The sequence below is a fragment of the Pinus tabuliformis genome, chromosome 1_2 (genome assembly GCF_031772625.1).
Source record: "Pinus tabuliformis cultivar Carrire ecotype Pingquan chromosome 1_2, CPIR1, whole genome shotgun sequence".
Taxonomy (NCBI): domain Eukaryota; kingdom Viridiplantae; phylum Streptophyta; class Pinopsida; order Pinales; family Pinaceae; genus Pinus; species Pinus tabuliformis.
Window position 1 is genome coordinate 663,696,291 of NC_142298.1, and position 9,990 is coordinate 663,706,280.

Sequence of the window (9,990 nt, forward strand, 5' to 3'; positions counted from 1 at the left end):
GGAATATTTCAATCTCTCATAATGTTTTTTTGGATGATATTATATTGTTTGGAATGTTATGTAGGCTCACCTAGCTATGCTTGCATGAGATCCTTATAAATTTTCAGAAGGCTACAGGATTGCAAATAAACAGGGTAAAGTCAATAATTTACCACAATGATATCAGTCAGGAAACAGTTGATTGGTTATCAGCTCTTTTTGGAGTGGAGACCCAATCCATCAGTCATGGAATTAAATATTTGGGTTACCAGATTAAAGCAAATGGATATTCAAAGAAGGATTGGCAATGGATACTTGATAGATACTACAAGAAGATTTCTGTTTGGGAATACAGGTGTTTATCACTGGCGGGTAGAGTGACCCTGGCGCAATCAGTGTTAAATCAACTCACAGTATACTGGGCCCATCTTTTTTTTCTCCCTGTGAGTATTATTCAAAAAATGAATAAGCTAACTGCGAATTTTATATGGGGAGGCCAAGCGGGAAAAAGGAAATTCCATCTCTCTAAGTTATCTGACATCTCTATACCGAAGAGCATGGGAGGATGGGGTCTGCTGGACTTACGGAATTTCGGAAAGGCTCTATTATGTAAGTCATTGTGGAGAGGGATCTTCGGAGAGGGTTCTTGGAGCGCCACAATCCAAAAGAAATATTTAGGCAGAAAGGATTTTTCTTTCTGGTTCAGGGAGGGAAGGATCGGCCCCGCTTATGGTTCTTCAATCTGGTTAAGTCTTCGTAAGGTAGAAAGATTTTTCTTGAGGAACTTAATTTGGCGCTTTCAAGCAGGCAATAAGATCTTAATTGGAATAGACCAGTTTCTGAGTGGTGCCGAGGAAATCAATGTGCCCGAATCATTGTTAAACTTTTTTCACAGGAAAGGTCTCTTCTATTGGGACAGTCTGATCGCTGGTTGGCAAGGTTCGACCCCTCTTTGGAAAGACGCAGAAAATCTGGACATGCTGGATGCTATTGCTCATCAATGGGAACCCATAAGGACGTGCCTCAGGAATTGCGGTATTTTCTGCTCATCGGAAACTGATTGCCTCATCTGGAAAAATTCAAAAGGGATGAATCTTATTCGAGTCAAAGATGTTTATCAGAATTTAATTGGTATGAAGGGTGCCACGCACAGTCCTATTTTTCCTTGTATATTCTGGAAAGTTGAATGTCCTTCTAAAATGATTTTCTTCGCCTGGTTGGCTTTCAACAACAAAAATCTATCCTGGGAAAACTTGATGAAGTGGGGATGGCAAGGTCCTGGTCTTTGTCCTATATGCAAGTCAGCTGAGGAAAACAACTTTCATTTATTTTTAAACTGCCAAAAATCTCAGCAATTATGGCAAGCTTTGGAGAATTGTTATGGATTTTAGCATATGTCTCATGTTTCAATTATTGAAGCGTTTCTCTGGTGGAGTCAGCAAAAGGATATTTGGAGATCATTGTTTATTATCACCCTTTGGAGCATCTGGAAGTGGCGAAACAATTCTGTTTTCAATGACAGAAAATCCTCTTATTTGGAAATCTTCTCCAATATTGTTTCCCTCTATGACAACCTCCCTCAAAAGACGCCCAAGCAAAAAAAGGAGGCCTGTATAGCCCATCCACAGGCTCTAACAAATTTCCCAAGGGCATTTTTCGATGGTGCTGAACAGAGGGGATCCTGTGGCTGTGGGGTTTATATAATGGTAAATGAAAGCAGTCAATTTCTCATCCATTGGAACGGAGGGAGGGGCTCCAACAACAAAGCTGAAGTGATGGCTCTTGCTGGCCTGTTATACTTTTGTTCCTTTCTAAACATTCAGTCTGTCTCGATTTTTGGAGACTCAAAAGTAATAGTGGACTATGTGGAAAAGAAAAGCAATATTTTCAAGCCCCACCTAGTTGGATGGTTGGACAGGATCAGGTTTTTGTGGGATGGAATGGAAGGAAGCTCAATTCATCACATCAACAGGGCTCAAAACCAGCAGGCAGATTCACTGTCAAAGAAGGGTCTTCTTTCGGATCCAGGCTTTTGGTTTATGCAGGTATCTTCTGAAGAGAAAATTTTCACTATCCAAGATTTTTCTCTTCCAGATTTCTAATTTTATTAACGCAGATCCTCAGGTATGCCTGTTTTGCTTATAGTTTCGGCCTATAGTTTATATATGTTTTTGTTTATAGACTGATGCATAGTGTGAACTTCTCTATGTAAAGTTTCCTGTATAAGAACAATCCCTCCTATGCCAATGATATGGTCATTATCAATCCAGATGATAGTTTATGTGATATAGTTTTAGATGGCAAGTCTGTCTTGCAAGTTTATGGATTTATGCTACACGCTCATGCAGCTCTTGACAAACCTATAAGGATATTTTCTTAGTATTATATGCTAATGTACTTTTGTGACTCTTTATATTCCTTATATAATACAATACTGCTTTTTTCGTCCTGTAAAAAAAAAAAAAAAAAAAAAAAGATTTAATATGAATGGAGAAGGATCTAATTTTTTCACTTACAAATTTTTTGATGAGCTGATATTATTTAAATGTTTCGTAAAATTATTTATTTATTTTAGATTCTAAAAAAATTGTTTTATCATATATGAGCAAAATTTCAACTTCGATGACCCACCGACAGAGTTACACATCACCCTAGACTATAAAATAAGCCTCTAGACTCACTCATGAAAAATTGAGACTAATTTGAAAAAAAAATCTTAGTTCAAATTGTTTTGTTATGAAAAGAAAATTAAGAATACCTTATCAACGGTTAAGAATTTGTGGCTTCAAATTGTTGAATTTCTGTTTCCATAATTGTTCTTGTCTCGTTTTCCACATTCCCATCATTGTGGCCCTGCATGTTCCCATAAATATTTTTCTGTGTCGTCTCAATGTCAAGGGAGCGGCGCAGATTCGCTCGGGCAACTGTTATTGCTCGTCATGCATGTGGTCAAGACGAGGCTTCACAAGACCATGTAGAGGTGGTGGAGAGTTAAGGGTGGCAGTTGTCTAACGAGGCGGATGAATTGCTTGGACGGTTAAAAGTGGCTGGAATCCAGGTAAAAATATTTCAAAAAATCTTGTAGAGGCAGTGTTTAAATCGTGTTTTTGATGGTGGAAATGGATTCAGCACCATCAAAAACATCTATGACACCTAAAATTTTGAAGTTTAACAACTATAACTTGGATTTACAAAAATCCTTGCAGGATTTTCTCTAAATATAACTGGAATTTCCATAACTTTTTGGGCAACTCCTCCACCTGGTTAAACTACACATTAAAAGTGGCTTGATTGTTGATTCATCGCAGACAGACATGTGTATGGTTAATTATTTGACCACCCTCATGTTCGCGAATCAACAATTGAGATAAGCTACGGGTTTCTTGGGTGGCTCTGTTAAGGCTAGTGTTGAGCTTGATGAGATCCAATAAATCCCATGCTATCGGGCCATAAATGAACGGCGAGTGTATATGCCCACCGTTCGATTTCGGTCTTAGCAATTCATTTATGACCTAATAGCATGGGAAATATGGCTCGCCGAGCTTGATATGCGGATGTAATTGATGATAAACTTCCCTACGTCGAAGTTTGCAACATATGTTGCTTGAAGAGATCAAATATATTGGTCATATCATTGGCTATTCACACCACTTGGCGAGGTACGAGACGCTAAAACGGACTAGTTGCCATTTGTGTTCAATCGATAAAGGGAAGCTTAGATTGTTTAATCTAAAAATAGTTGTTTGGAGTGTTTATTGAGCATAAAGCCTCGATTCTAGTCAATTTCTTTGTGGCGTGCATAGATATCGATCGCCGAGTGTGGCAGAACCCGTCGGAATTCAACCCCGAGCGGTTTGTTGGTGAGGATATGGAAGTGGATAACAATCATTTGAAGCATGGCATCCATATTTGGTAATCCAAGTATGATTTCGTAATGGAAAGAATAGCCAAAAGTGATTGTTACAAGCCTATCACAGCGTAGGCAACCATGTTATAGAGTGAAACATCAACGATAATCAAAATTCCCCACAAAATAAATAGATCTACTTACGTGGAATGTAATGTATATCGTTATTTGCATATGCAATTGCATAAAAAGTAGTAATAGAAATAAATTTGTAAACAATCTGAAAGTAATTGAGATCGTAAATAGCTCTAAAAACAAATTGCCCATTATAATGTACTGTGCGAGTTCGAAGCTGCAATTTTTTCCTGATTATGTGGAGCTTTGCACCTCTGAACTTGCCAAGTTAAGTTCTGCACCTTGAACTCGGCACAACTTATCTCGTAAGCTTGTGGCAGTACTATTTTTAATGCTATTTCTTACCATTATTTTCATTTTTATAAATTTGGTTTAATATATTTTCATAATAATTTAATATTTTTCATATTTTAATTAAACAAAGCAAATCAGGTTGTGTCTTGGGAGATGTTATGCTCTTAACCTGCAAAATGATACCCAATACAGAATATGTGAAGAAAAGATACCCAGAACACAGAATAGCAATGACTTTATTATTCAGAGAGTAATGTTCACTTGCCTCTTCGAGGGGGCAACCTCCAATAGAGCAGAGCTCGATTACAAAATAAGACACGATATTCCTCGCAGGGAGTCTCTATCCTTTATATATGACTCATACATGCAATACCACGAGCCAATACCGTGGGTTTTATTAATACCATCTATCTAATACTACTGCCCATTTGCAACTAACTGTGGTCCCGTCATTAATTGCGGGTTAACCACTTACAAATATTAATATGGGCTTTATTGACTCTTGACTATGACGTGATCCCATGACATAAATAAGGGGGTTAGGGTGGGACCCTAACATGCCCTCCCCATTAAGACTAGCCTTGTCCTCAAGGCTGAAGCTGCGAAAACTGTTGAAGAACAGTGGCTCGTTCCCAAGTTGCATCTTCCGGAGAGGTGTCTTTCCATTTGACGAGGACTTCCTTAATCATGTGGCCGCACAGGTGTTTGTCTCTTGTGTCTAGAACCTGTTCGGGTTGAAGCCAAATTGACCCTTCTTCGTCCAATTCAGGTAGACTGGTTTGAACTCGGCAATTGTTCCCGATCACTTTCTTGAGGCACGATACATGGAAAATTGGATGGATTTTTGCAGTAGGTGGCAAAGCCAACTTGTAAGCCACTTCTCCAATGCGCTGAAGTACTTGGTATGGTCCGTAGAATTTTGGAGATAGCTTCTGACAACCCTTGTCTTTGAGTGATGTTTGCTTATATGGTTGCAGCCTCAAAAAGACCTAATCCCCTTCTTGAAATTGGCGCTCTGAGCGATGTTGGTCTACCTGTTGCTTCATGCGGTTCTGAGCTTGATGAAGATTCTCTCTAAGATGGGCGAGCATGGTTGCGCGGTGTTGTAGGAGTTGATCCACTGCTTGTACTTTGGAGCACCCCTTGAGATAAGAAGTAGGGGAAGGCGGAAGTTGACCATATACTGCTTCATAGGGAGTCATTTTGGTGGTGGCATGATAGTTGGTGTTATACCACCATTCAGCCAGAGGTAACCACTGTACCCAAAGGTGTTGCTTTTCTGAAGTGAAACACCTAAGGTAGGTTTCTAGACATTTGTTGACGGCTTCAGTTTGACCATCCGTTTGCGGATGATAGGAAGTACTGAGTTTTAGTTGAGTGCCTTGTATCCTAAAGAGTTCTTGCCAAAAATTACTGGTGAAGATCGGGTCGCGATCGAACACAATAGAAGTGGGCATGCCATGCAATTTGAAAATCTGATCCATGAAATATTGAGCGGCCAAAGTTGGTGTAAATGGGTGGGGTAGGGCGCAGAAATGAGCATACTTCGATAGTCGGTCCACAACCACCATGATGACTGACTTGTTCCCGGACTTTGGAAGACCTGTAATGAAATCCATAGAAACTTCCGTCCAAATTGATGTCGGAATGGGCAATGGTTGTAATGTGCCTGGTGTGTTGACGGTTTCCCCTTTGTGGCGTTGACAGACATCGCATTCTGCTACAAAAGTAAGGATGTCCTTTTTCATGCCTATCCAAAAAATGATCTTCTGGTGCGAGCATACGTCTTCTGAAAGCCCGAATGTCCTGCAATGGGCGATGAGTGCAATTCTGCCAAAATGCGACCTTTGAGGGTGGATGTTGGGGATATTACGACTCTGTCCCTGTAGCGAAGAATATCATCCTGCCACGAGTAGCCCTTGGTGGAATTTGGATCTACCTGCAATTGAGAAATGAGTTGGGATAGCCCGGGGTGTGCAAACCATTCCTTGCGAGCCTCTTCAATACATACTGGGATGGGGAGGGAAATTGCTCGCAGAGTACTTTCTTCCTCAAATTGGCGAGATAATGCATCTGCTACACTATTGTCTTTCCCTTTCTTGTAAATGTTCTCATAATCATATCCCAACATTTTGGCGAGCCATTTATTTTGTTGTGGGGAGGATAGGCGTTGCTCCAAAAAATATTTAAGACTGTGATGATCTGTGCGGATTTGGAAACGTCGCCCCAATAAGTAAGGTCGCCAGGTCTCGACGGCATGTAAGATGGCCATCATTTCTTTTTCATAGGTAGATTGGCCTAGATTCCTCCCACTTAGTTGTTGGCTTGTGAAGGCCAAAGGTCGCCCTTCCTGCATTAAGACCGCCCCAATACCGGCCCCCGAAGCATCACATTCAATGACAAAGGATTTGGTGAAGTCAGGTAGTGCTAAGACTAGAGTGGAACACATGGCGTTTTTGAGAGCGGTAAATGTCTGTTGTGCTTCCTCATTCCAGAAGAAGGAATTTTTCTTTAGGAGTTGAGTGAGGGGCTTCGCTATGCGGCCATAGTTGCGGACAAATTTACGATAATAGCTTGTGAGACCCAAAAATCCTCTCAAGCTCTTCAAGGTCTTAGGTTGAGGCCATTCTTGCATTGCCTGGATCTTTTTGGGGTCCACATTGACACCTTCACGCCCCACAATGTGGCCCAAATACTCAACTTCTTCCATGCCAAACGAACACTTGGACATCTTGACAAATAATTTATGCTTGCGGAGCAGGTGTAAGAGTAGATCTACATGCCGAAGATGTGCAGCCCAAGTGCCACTATAGATGAGGATGTCATCGAAGAAGACAAGGACAAATTTCCTGAGATATGGTTTGAGAATGTGATTCATAAGGCTCTGAAAATTAGAGGGGGCATTACAAAGACCAAATGGCATGACCAGGAACTCATAATGGCCTTCATGAGTTCGGAAAGCAGTCTTGGGAATGTCGACTTCCTTCATGTGAATTTGGTGGTAGCCTGAGCGAGATCCAGCTTAGTGAATAATTGAGCCCCATTGAGTTCGTCCAGAAAATCGTCAACCACCGGAATGGGGAATTTATCTTTGACTGTCAACTTATTGAGGGCCCTGAAGTCGGGACACATCCGCCACTCCCCATCTTTCTTGAGCACCATGACCACTGGGGATGAATAAGGACTAATGCTGGGATGAATGACACCTGCTTCCAAAAGTTCCTTGATGATTTTTTCTATTTCATTCTTTTGGGTGAACGGATATCTGTATGGCCGCACATTTGGGGGTTGGGCCCCTGGAACCAAGGTGATGCTATGATCATGTTCCCCTCGCGAGGGTGGAAGCTCATGAGGCTTGTCAAAGACCGGCAGATGGTTATTTAAAATCTGTTGCATCTCAGGATGAATTGGCAGAGACTTGGTTTCGACGACCTGGATGGCATTAAATTGAGCTACCACTCCATGATTGCCCTTTTTTAACAATTTTTCCATCCGATGCGAGCTGATGATAGAGGGGGCTCCCGCCTGGAGTCCACAGAGGGTATGTGTGTAGTTGTTCTGCTTAAAACTCATATATAACTCCTGAAAATCCATTGTGATTGGCCCAAGAGTGCGGAGCCATTCAGCGCCGAGGACAATGTCGCAACCCCCCATGTGTATGGCAAACATGTGGGTTTTCAACTGATAATCCCTCATTTGAAGTTTGACATTTTCACAGCGGCCTTCACATTTCATTGTGCCCCCATCCGCAATTTGGACTTGGAAGTTAGAAACTGCTCGTACAAAACAATGCACTGCTTCTGCGATTTTTTGATGGATGAAATTATGAGTACTTCCACTATCAATCAAGACTACTACTGGGCGATGTTTAAGAAAACCCCTGATTTTGAGAGTTTGAGGGGAAGAAATCCCTGCCAACGCATGCAGCGAAATAACTGGTTCGTCAGAGACATTCTCCTTTGGGTTGTCTTCTTCTAGCGCCTCATGTTCCTCAAGTGGTGGATCTTCCTCTGTTGAGATGTAGTCAGTGGCATCTATTTGAAAAAATTTGGGCTCCTTGCATTTATGACCTAAGACTATTTTTCATCACAGTAGTAACATAGTCCTTGCTTCCTTCTTTCGGCCATTTCCGCAGGTGACACCTTTTGGACCTTAAGTGTTTGAGTCGTGTTGTGAGCCTGTGGGGGACGACCTTTAGCGGGGAAATTTGGGCGACTGTATTGGGTTGCTAATGCATGTTCCACGTTACGGGCTACCTTGCAAGCCTCTGTCCAAGTGGGAGGGTGGTGCAGTAAGACTTGAGCTTTGATGGCTTCTTTAAGACCACTGATAAAACATTCCGTGTAGAACACATTTGAGAGACCCCAAGTGCGGAAGGCTAAGGCTTCAAAAGCTGTAATATATTCATCCACTGTACCTGTCTGTCGGAGCTTAGTAAATTGGGTCCAAGTCTTAAAAGGTCCATTGCAACGTTGATGCCATTCCCACCATTACCATCGTTCATTGTCCAAGTACATGCTCCCCAACATAAGCTTAGTCGCATCATCTAAGATATGATTCAGTTTGAAATACTGCTCCATTTGTGTTATCCATGCGGACGGGTGAGAACCGTCAAATTTATGCATATCCAACTTGGGAGGTCGCTGACTGGGTGGTGGGTGGGTGTGCCAGACGTGAGGAGAGTGGCTAGACTCACCCTCATTGTATTCATTGTCATTATACGCCTCCTCGTGGGCTTGCTCCTTGCCCTTCGGGATTAATTGCTGGACCTGGAGACATAGTCCGGTAAGCTGCTTATTGAGGGATTGGAGGGATTCTTCAAGTTTGTCCATTCTTTCATTGGCCATTGCTTGAGCTCTAGTTTCTACCATACACCAACCTGATGAAAAATTGGGACCGCCTAAAAATTTTCACTAATAATTGAATGGTACCACCGTGCTCAACTCGTCGTCCTGATTCTGATGGGCTAGATCACCAATAAGCGCCCCGGAAGATCTCAGACTCGGTTTTTTTTTTTTTTTTTTTTTTTTTGAAAACTCCGTTAGGAGTTTTACTCCTTCCTGATCAATACTGCAGTCGTCAAATCCTCAAAATGTCAATGCGGCCAAAAGTCCTGCGAAAATTATACCTCGGTATAGGAACCCTTCACAACAACTCCGATCTGGTGGATCTGAGAGATCTGAATGGTGGATCGGATAGCTCTGGGCGGCGGAACAGACTGCTGCTGCGGATCGGCTGGCTCTAATAGATCAGAATGACTGATCTGCGAACTCGAGACTGCGGGACTGATGTCGGCTGCTGCTGCACCCCGTTACACCAACCGATCTGGAATAGATGATGTGCGATCCTCCGATAGAAAAGGGAACTATGGTCTTGAGGAGTGTCAGGTGCTACAGATCGCAATATACATAAGGGTCTGGCAGTAGTACTCGGCCCAATGTTTCAGGGCTCTAACTAAGGAGGATCGACCGTACCCTTAGCCGTACAACCCGACTACCCTATCGTACGGGCGAGTAATCTCTCCGAGTGCTGTTCTCGGTGTATTGTAGCCACAAGACGGCCGACGATTTATCTATGGCGAGGTTTCAAGGGAGCCCAGGGGCTTCCGATATACCCAGAGGGTACGTGGAAGACAGTCCGTGCGCGTTCTGTCTAATGCGCTACTACTCGAAGGGGTACCCACAGGGGTTACAAGGGATTCCAACAGACGTGACCACCTCTTGTATTTCTTGCGT